The 9,589-nt window shown below is 48.9% G+C and overlaps 1 long non-coding RNA gene across 1 annotated transcript; it reads right to left on the minus strand.

Annotated features, from left to right (window-relative positions):
* Positions 1-6,475: 6,475 nt before the first annotated feature.
* Positions 6,476-9,217, minus strand: LOC138984736 (uncharacterized). Its single transcript, XR_011462020.1, has 3 exons — positions 8,876-9,217; positions 7,295-7,410; positions 6,476-6,778 (listed from the first exon to the last, which is right to left on the minus strand). It is a non-coding gene; the product is annotated as an uncharacterized lncRNA (long non-coding RNA).
* Positions 9,218-9,589: the final 372 nt, after the last annotated feature.

Genomic DNA, 9,589 nt, shown 5'->3' on the forward strand with positions numbered 1-9,589 from the left:
ATGAAAGTGAAAGAGGAGAGTGAAAAAGCTGGCTTTTTGAGTTCACACTCTGAACTCAACATTCAGAAAACTAAGATCATGGCATCCAGTCCCATCACTTCATGGCAAACAGAAGGGGGAGAAGTGGAAGCAGTGACAGATTTTATTTCCTTGGGCTCCAAAATCACTGCAGATGGTGACGGCAGCCATGAAATTAAAAGACGCTTGTTCCTTGGAAGAAAAGCTACGACCAACCTAGACAGCATATTAAAAAGCAGAGACATTACTTTGCCAACAAAGGTCCATCTAGTCAAAGCTATGGTTTTTTCAGTAGTCATGTATGAATGTGAGACTTTGCACTATAAACAAAGCTGAGCACTGAAGAATTGATGCTTTTGAACTGTGGTGTTGGAGAAGACTCTTGAGAGTCCCTTGGACTGCAAGGAGATCCAACCAGTCCATCCTAATGGAAATCAGTCCTGGGTGTTCATTGGAAGGACTGACACTAAAGCTGAAACTCCAATACTTTGGCCACCTGATGTGAAGAGCTGACTCATTTGAAAAGACCCTGATGCTGGGAAAAACTGAAGACGGGAGGAGAAGAGGACGACAGAGGATGAGACAGTTGGATGGCATCACTGACTCAATGGACATGAGTTTGAGTAAGCTCCGGGAGAGTTGGTGATGGACAGGGAAGCCTGGCGTGCTGCAGTCCATGGGGTCACAAAGAGTTGGACACGACTGAACTGAGTGGGAAACTGCTGTGTGACACAGGGAGTTCATCTCAGTGCTCTATGATGACCTAGAGGGGTGAGATGAGGGGGTGGGAGGGAGGCTCACAAGGGAGGGGACATATGTATTCATGTAGCTGATTCATGACTTTGTACAGCGGAAATGAACACAACATTGTAAAAGACAATGGGGCTTCCCTGGTGGTCCAGTGGTTTAAGAGTCTGCCTTGCAACACAGGGGACGCCGGTTCGCTCCCTGGTCTGGGAAAATCCCACATGGCACAGAGCAACTACGCCCACGTGCCACGACGACTAAGCCCGCGGCGCTAGAGCCTGCGAGCCGCAGCTAGAAGCCTGTGCGCCCTAGAGCCGTGCTTCACAGAGCCACCCCAACGAGAAGTCCGTGCATCACCACTAGAGCCTAGCTCCTGCTCGCTGCAACTAGAAAAGGCCCATGTGCAGTGATGAAGACCCAGCACAGCCAAAAGTAACTAAATAAAATTATTTTTTAAAAGACAATAGATAGTTAATATATTTTATATTAAAAAAGCAATGAAAAGACAACCATCAGAATGCGAGGAAATATTTTCAAATGAAGCAACTGACAGAGATTAATCTCTGGGAGTTGGTGACAGATAGAGAGACCTGGCGTGCTGCGGTTCATAGGGTTGCGGAGATTCGGACATGGCTGAGCGACTGAACTGAACTGAATCTCCAAAATGTACAAACAGCTCATGCAGCTCAATATCAAAGAAACAAAAAACACAATCAAAAATTGGGCAGAAGACCTAAACAGACATTTCTCTAAAGAAAACACGGAGATGGCCAACAAATACATGAAAAGATGCTCAACAATGCTCGTTATTAGAGACGTGCAAATCAAACTACAATGAGGTATCACCTCACGCCATCGTCCAAACATTTATGACCAATAAATGCTGGAGAGGATTTACTGGAGAAAAAGGGAACCCTCTTTCACTGCTGGTGGAAATGTAAACTGATATAGCCACTATAGGCAACAGTGTGGAGGTTCCAGAAAAAAATAAAAATAAAGCTACCATTGATTTAGAAATCCCACTGCTGCTAAGTCGCTTCAGTCGTGTCCGACTCTGTGCGACCCCATAAACGGCAGCCCACCAGGCTCCGCCGTCCCTGGGATTCTCCAGGCAAGAACACTGGAGTGGGTTGCCATTTCCTTCTCCAATGCATGAAAGTGAAAAAGTGAAAGTGAAGTCGCTCAGTTGTGTCTGACTCTTCGCGACCCCAGGGACTGCAGCCCACCAGGCTCCTCCGTCCATGGGATTTTCCAGGCAAGAGTCCTGGAGTGGGGTGCCAGTGCCTTCTCCGATGGTTACACCCTGAGAAAACCGTAATTCAAAAAGACACACGTAGCCCAATGTTCATGCAGCACTCTTTACAATAGCCGGGACATGGAAGAAACCTAAATGTCCATCAGCAGATGAATGGATAACGAAGATGTGGCACCTAACACAATGGGATATTACTCAGCCATAAAAAGGAATGAAACTGGTTAACTTTCAGAGACATACATCGACTTAGAGACTGTCATACACAGTGAAGTAAGTCAGAAAGAAAAAGAAATACCATATATTAACACACACACGTATATATGTATGACATCTCCAAAAGTGGTACAGATGAACATACACGCAAAGCAGAAATAGAGACACGGAGCTAGAGAGCAAACACGGACACCAAGGGAGGAAGGGGCGGTGGGGGGGGGGGAGGGGTGGAGGCTGGGATTGGCGCATGCGCACTGCTACTTATAAAACAGGTCACTAGGAGAAGTACCGTGTGGCACAGAGAACTCTACTCAGCGCCCCGTGGGGGCCGAAATGGGAAGGAAATCCAAAACGGGGTACACATACACGTATGGCTGATTCACTTTGCTGAACAGCAGAAACCAACACGACCTTGCCAAGCAGCTATACTCCGGTGAAAATTGAAAAAACCCACTACTTCTACTATTACTGCCATTCTCCTCACAAGCATGAGGTTCCTCAAACACGGCATACGATAATAAGCATTTGGCTCTGTGTTGGGCAAAGGTATTTTTTTCCCTCTTTGGTTTATTTCTAAAGTGGCTTTTCAACAAAACAGACTAAATAGGTGAAAATCCTAAGAGGCCAAGTCAAGAATTAGGAAGTCCAGGACTTTGGTGTTGAAGGTCCGTGTGTAACAAAACTGCGGGAGGTGAGCAGCTCAGCACGGGCCCACGGCGGCCGCGTGGGGATGTAGGCCGCCCTGTGGCCAGACCGTGTGGTTTTTCAAGAAGGGCTGAGTATTCAGGTTTTCAGGGTAAAGCCTCCTCCTCTTTCTGTATGTTGACAAGCACCGCGAGGAGGGCGCAAAGTCTGACTGCACGCTGAGCGTGGCGTTTGTGCACGCAGCACCCAGCCTAGGGTGTGCACCAAACCTCCTGTTTTCAAGACAGAGAAGCTGAGGTCCAGGGAGGTGCGGGCCTCTACCCCAGACCACACGCACAGCAGAGGGACCGTCAAGGCCACGACTCGTGCCTCCTGGGGGAGCCCTTTCCCGACACAGGGCACCCCAGAGGCGGCAGAGTCATCCGCATGCGGGTGGGGAGGATCAAGTTCGCATGTCGTCCAGATGTACATACGTGAGCACACGTGTGTGTGCACACACTCACGTGTCTTCTGCAATTATGTTTAAAACCAGCTCAAAGTTCCCCGGGCTGGGAACTGGGCCTTCCTGAGGCCTCACAGGGATGTGCTGTGCCCAGCAGAAGGCCCAGGGACCCCAATCCTTGCAGACTCCCTGCCCCCAAACTCAAGGGACTCGCTCAGCGAGACCCGGGTCAGGGAGTCCTTTTCTCCACCTGAGTTGCAGCCGAGCCCTGCAGCTTCAGAAGAGACTGCAACATGTTCCCTGAGCCCCTAGGAGGTCGCCCATCCCCAGGTTCAAGGGAGGACAGTCTCAGGGGAATGAGAAGTGACAGCTTCAAAGCCCCCCACCAGGAGGAGGGACAAGGGCTCTGGCCGAGGCTGTCCCACGGCAGCCACACACGGGGTCCCGAGCCTCCACTGGCTCCACAGAGGCTCAAGGAAGACAGTGGATTCAGGTCGGGACGCCCATGCCAGGCACAGAGTGCCATGAACTTCCTCTAGCCACCTCTGACAGGTCACCATGCTCTGGCCCTGCTTCCCTGGGCCCCCCCCTCTGTCTGCCCGCCCTCTTCACTGACCTGCCATCGTCTCTCCCCCGAGGAAGTCACAGCCTCCTCCCAGGCCTCTCTGCCTCCACCCAGGCTCCGTCAAGCCAGCCTCCCAGCTGCAGCCAGGTGAATCCATTCCCAGCATGCCGTGCTCTGCTCTGCCTCTGGGCCTTTGCACATGCTTGTCCCTCTGGCTTCTGCGGGGCTGGCTCTTTCGGGTTCATAAGACTCAGTTCAAATGCCAACACTTCAAGGACACAGCACCAACCACCCTGGCTTCAGCACCCCTCCTCCGTTTCTGTCTCCTTATGGCGTGTACCGCTATCTGAAACGTTACTTCTCACTTCCTAGAGGCTGTGCAGGATAGTGGTGGTTAAAAGCAGGGATGCTGGAGCAGACACCCTGAGTTCAAGCCTGCCTCTGCCATTTACTGCTGTGCAGTTTAGGGCAAGCGACATAACTTCTCTGTGCCTGCCTGTCTCTATTTATAAAATGGGAGCGGTGACAGAATTATCGCAGTGATTGAATGAACTAATGCATGTAAATTGCAACACACAGGGCCTAGTGCATCATACGGACTGAGGAAGCACGAGGTTTAATTAACATGCTGTTAACTTTCCCGAGGGTAGGGCTTTGTCTGTCTTTATGGCCACTGGGTCTCCAGTGCCCAGCACATAGCTGAGGGTTAATATCTGTTAACCAAGAAAGAACGATGATAAAATGGACAACCTAGGAGAAGTGGACAAATTCCTAAAAGTGTACAATCTCCCAAGACTGAGTCAGGAAGAAATAGAACATATAAACATACAAATTACCAGTAATGAAATTGAATCGGTAATTTTAAAACTCCCAAAAAAACCAAAGTCCAGGACTAGATGGCTGCAGAGGTGAATTCTGCCAAACACTTAGAGAAGAGTGAACACCTATCCTTCTCAAACTATTAAAAAAAAAAAAAAATCACAGAGGTAGGAACACTTCCAAACTTATTTTAGGAAGCCAGCAGTACCCTGACACCCAAACCAGACAAAGATCTCGCAAAAAGAAAATTACAGGCCAACGTCACTGATGAACATAGACGCAAAAACCCTCAACAAAAGAGTGGCAGACTGAATCCAACAACAAAGGGCCAGACACCATGATCAAGCAGGATTTATCCCAGGGACGCAAGGCTTTTTCAGGATCCATAAATCAATCAGTGTGACACATCGCACTGACAAATTGAAGAACTGAAATCACGTGATCATCTGACTAGATGCAGAAAAAGCTTGTGACAAAGTTCAACATCCGTTCATGATTTAAAAAAACCCTTCAGAAAGTGGGTATAGAGGGAACATACCTCAACATGATAAGCACCATATATGACAAATCCACAGCAAACAGCATTCTTGGTGTTGAAAACCCAAAGGCGTCTCCTCTGAGATCAGGACAAGACAAGCATGCCCATCCACTCTCACCATTTTTATTCAGCATAGTTCTAGGGGTCCTAGCCATGGCATTCAGAGAAGAAAAATGAAAGAATTTCAAGCTGGAAAAGGAGTAAAATGTTCACTGTTTGCAGATAACATGATACTATACATAGAAAAATCCTAAAGACACCACCAGAAAGCTACTAGAGCTAATCAATGAATTCAGTAAAGCTGCAGGATACAAAATTAATATACAGGAATCTGTTGTATTTCTATACACTAACAACAAACTGTAGGAAGAATTTAAGGAAACAATCCCATTTACCACTGCATCAAAAAGGTTAAAGCACCTGGTGATCGGCCTACCGACGGAGGCAAAAGGCCGGTGCTCAGAAGACTGTGAGAGTCTGATGAAGAAACTGGAGACACAGACGAAAAGACAGCGCATGTTGGGCTGGAGGAATTAATGTTGTTAAAGCATCACATGATATCACTCATATGTGGAATATAATTTTTAAAAATGAGATACCAATGAACTTGTTTATAAAACAGAGACGGACTAAAAGACATAGAAGACAAACTTACGGTTCGCCAAGGGGAAGCGCGTGGCGAGGGATAAACCCGGTACTTGGCATTTACATGCACACACCCCACACACGAGAGAGAAACCAGCCAGGAACGCGCCTCAGCATTCTGTGATAGCCGAGACGTGAAAAGAGCCGTAAAAATAGTGAAGACATGTATTTGGAGGTGTTGCTCAGTTGCTCAGTTGAGTCCGACTCTGCGACTCCACGGACTGTAGCCCACCAGGCGCTGTGGGGTTCTCCAGGCCAAGACTACTGGAGCGGGTTGCCATTCTCTTCTCCAGGGGATCTTTCCCACCCAGGGATCAAGCCTGCCTCTCCTGCAAGTCTCCTGAATTGCAGGCAGGTTCTTTTTACTGCTCGGCCACCGAGGAAGCCCAGATAGACGTATATGTGTAACAGAATCAATTCGCTGTGCACTTGACATTAACACAACATTGTAAGTTGACTCTCCTCCAATAAAAGTAAAGGATTTAAAATATTCAGAGACTGTTACAGTGACCACACTGCTCAAGGCAATCTACAGATCCAACGCAATCCCTATCAAAACACCAAGGGCACGTTTCACAGAATGAGGACAAATAATTTTAATATTTGTATAGAAACGCAGAAGACCCCAAGTGGCCAAAACAATCTGAGAAAGAAGAACAGAGCAGGAGGAATCACGCTTCTTGACTTCTGACTATACTGCAAAGCTACAGTAATCAACGCTGTCTGGGACTGGCAGAGAAACAGATGCACAGATCAACACGACAGAACACACAGCCCGGAAATAAACCCACACACTTACGGCCAATTATCCCACAACAAAGGGGGCAAGAACACACAACAGAGGAAACACAGTCTCTTCAATAAGCGGTGCTGGGAAAACTGGACAGCTACCTGTAAAAGAAGGAAATGAGCACATTTTTTCATACCATATACAAAAATAAACTCAAAATGGATTAAAAGGCTTAAATATAAGACCAAAACACATAAAACTCCTAGAAGAAAACATAGGCAGAACACTGTTTGATATAAATGGTAGCAACACTTTTTTTTTGGATCTGTCTCCAAAGCAAAAAACAAACAAGGAATCAAATGGGACCTAATTAAATGTAAAAACTTTTGTATGGCAAAGAAAACCATCAGCAACATGAAAATACAATCTACTGAATGGGAGAAAATATTTGCAAATATGACTGATAAGGGGTTAATATCCAAAGTATATAAACAGCTTATACTGGAAATAGACAAAAAAACTGATCTAATTAAAAAACAAAAAACAAAAAACAGGCAGAAGACCTGAATAGACATTTTTCCAAAGAAAATATACAGATGGCCATCAGGCACACGAAAAGATGCTCAACATCATTAATCACCAGAGAAATGCAAATTCAAACCATAATGAGCCATCACCTCATATCTGTCAGAATGGCTATCATCCAAAAGACTGCAAATAGCAAATGTTGGTGAGGATGCAGGAAAACGGAGTCCTTGTATACTCTCGGCGAGAATGTAAATTGGTGCAGACACTGCAAAATAATACGGTGGTTTCTCAAAAAACTAAAAAACAGAACTACCATATGACCTAGCAACTCCACTTCTGGGTGTACATCTAACAAAAATGAAAACAGTAATTGAAAAAAGATACATGCACCCCAATGTTCATAGCAACACTATTTACAGTTGCCAAGATACGGAGCAACCTAAGCGTCCATGAACAGATGAACGGATAAAGAAGATATGGTACATATGTGTGCACACGCACGCGCACACACACACACGCACACACACACACACAGGAATACTGCTCAACCGTGAAAAGGAATGAAAGTTTGTCATTTGGAGCCACATGGACGGACTTGGAGGGCATCACCCTAAGTGAAATGAGTCAGAGACAAATAGTGTGTGATATCAGTTATACCTGGAATCTAAAAAGGACAGCTAGCGAGTATAACAAAAGGAAACAGACTCGCCCGCACAGAGCACAAGCCACCGGCTACTCGCGGGGAGAGGGGAGTGGGGAGGGCAGGACAGGGGCTGCGTATAAAATAAAGGAGCCACAGAGGCACCGTGCACAGCGCAGGGAGTGCCGCCCGTATTCTATAAAAACTGTGCACCGTGAGCCATGATGTTGTACACGTGAAACTTACATAATACTGTCTACCAACTCTGTCTCAAGAAAAAAAACATTTTTAATAAAAATAAAAACAACAATAACAAAGAGTGAGTGAAGATGCACATCCACTCCCAGACGTGCCAGGCCCCTACCCGGGCCGAGGCTGGGGGGCAGCGGGCTCAGGTGGGCTTCTGGGGCCCAGGCCTGGGGGACAGAGGTGGCCTCCCCTGGGGGCTGCTCAGGGGGGTGGCAGGGACAGCTGGAGCCCCTGGACGTGGTCACAGGCCCATCTGCTCCATTGACAAGGTGGCCGCTGGTCGCCACGACGACGCTCCTGGCCCCAGAAGAACGTGCTGGAGACAAGGGGAGAGCCTGCAGTCACCCCCGGCTCCGCCCCCAGGATGGCCGCCTCTGACGCAAAGGAAGTGTCACACACGTGCTCGTGGGCAGGCACGCACAGACCCGCGGCCACACGCGGGAGGAGCCAGACACCCAGGGGGACTGCACACACCGGAGGGGCTCACCCCAAGGGGCAGACCAGACACCCACACGGCGAGGGCACATGCGCACCCGCCCAGGCCAGACCCAGACAGACCCCACGGGAGGCCCCCCACCCAGAGGCCAGACACGGACCAGGCAGCCAGCATCCCCTGGGAGGCCACATCAGACCTCACCGTTCACCCGCGGTCCCGGAACCCGCCCTGTGCAGGCCCCCAGCGAGTGTGTGCACGGTGTGTGCGTGTGTCTCTATGTGTGTAAAGAGACCACCTCCGAGGCCCGAGCCCTGTTCCCACAGGGCAGTGACCCCGCCTCCCCCCCACCAAGCCCCGGCTCTCAGCCCAGGACGCAGGCCTCCAACCACAGCTCGCCCCTCTTACCTGGAGAGATGGGGGGATGGATGCAGATACCAGCGGGACACCCCGTTGCCTTCAGCGCCGACAGCAGCTGGGAAGGCCCGCCGCGGAGTGGGCAGCGCCCGGACCACCACCTCGACGCCCAGGCCTGGGGCAGCCCCACCGCCATCGCGGCCAGGTGAGGCTCAGGGGTCGGCGGGGCAGGGGGCATCTTCCCAAAAGGAGTCCTAGACAGGGATTCTCAAAGCGAGGTCCCAGAACCTCTCAGGGGATCCAGAGAACAAACGATCAAAACTACTTTCTTGATGATAGTAAGAGATTTGCATTTTTCACTCTCACTTTCTCGCAGGCAGGCGTTCCACGGAGTTTTCCAGAGGCTACGTGAGGCGTGATCTCGCGAGAGCTTCAAAGCCCTGGCAGGTGTGAGAACCCAGCTGGCCTTGTGTTAACCTCGCTCAAGAGAGCTGCAAAGTGAAACACAAGGCCACTCTGGGCTGCTTTGCTGGTTTTAAGACAGAGCTATTTTTCATTAAAAAAAAGTGCATTATTCCTGTGAGTACAGTGAGTTCGTTGTCATGAAGCAACGAATGCATAAAGACCTCTGTTTTTTCTCAGCTTTAATTTCCATCGCTGCAAATGTCGATACACACATACACAACAGCTCTGGGCCTGCAATGATTTTTTAAACGCTAAGGGGCCCTGAGACCCCCAGTGTCTGAGACCTGCTGCCTGAGACAC

This window comes from Bos mutus, chromosome 22, assembly GCF_027580195.1.
Source record: "Bos mutus isolate GX-2022 chromosome 22, NWIPB_WYAK_1.1, whole genome shotgun sequence".
In the NCBI taxonomy this organism is placed as follows: domain Eukaryota; kingdom Metazoa; phylum Chordata; class Mammalia; order Artiodactyla; family Bovidae; genus Bos; species Bos mutus.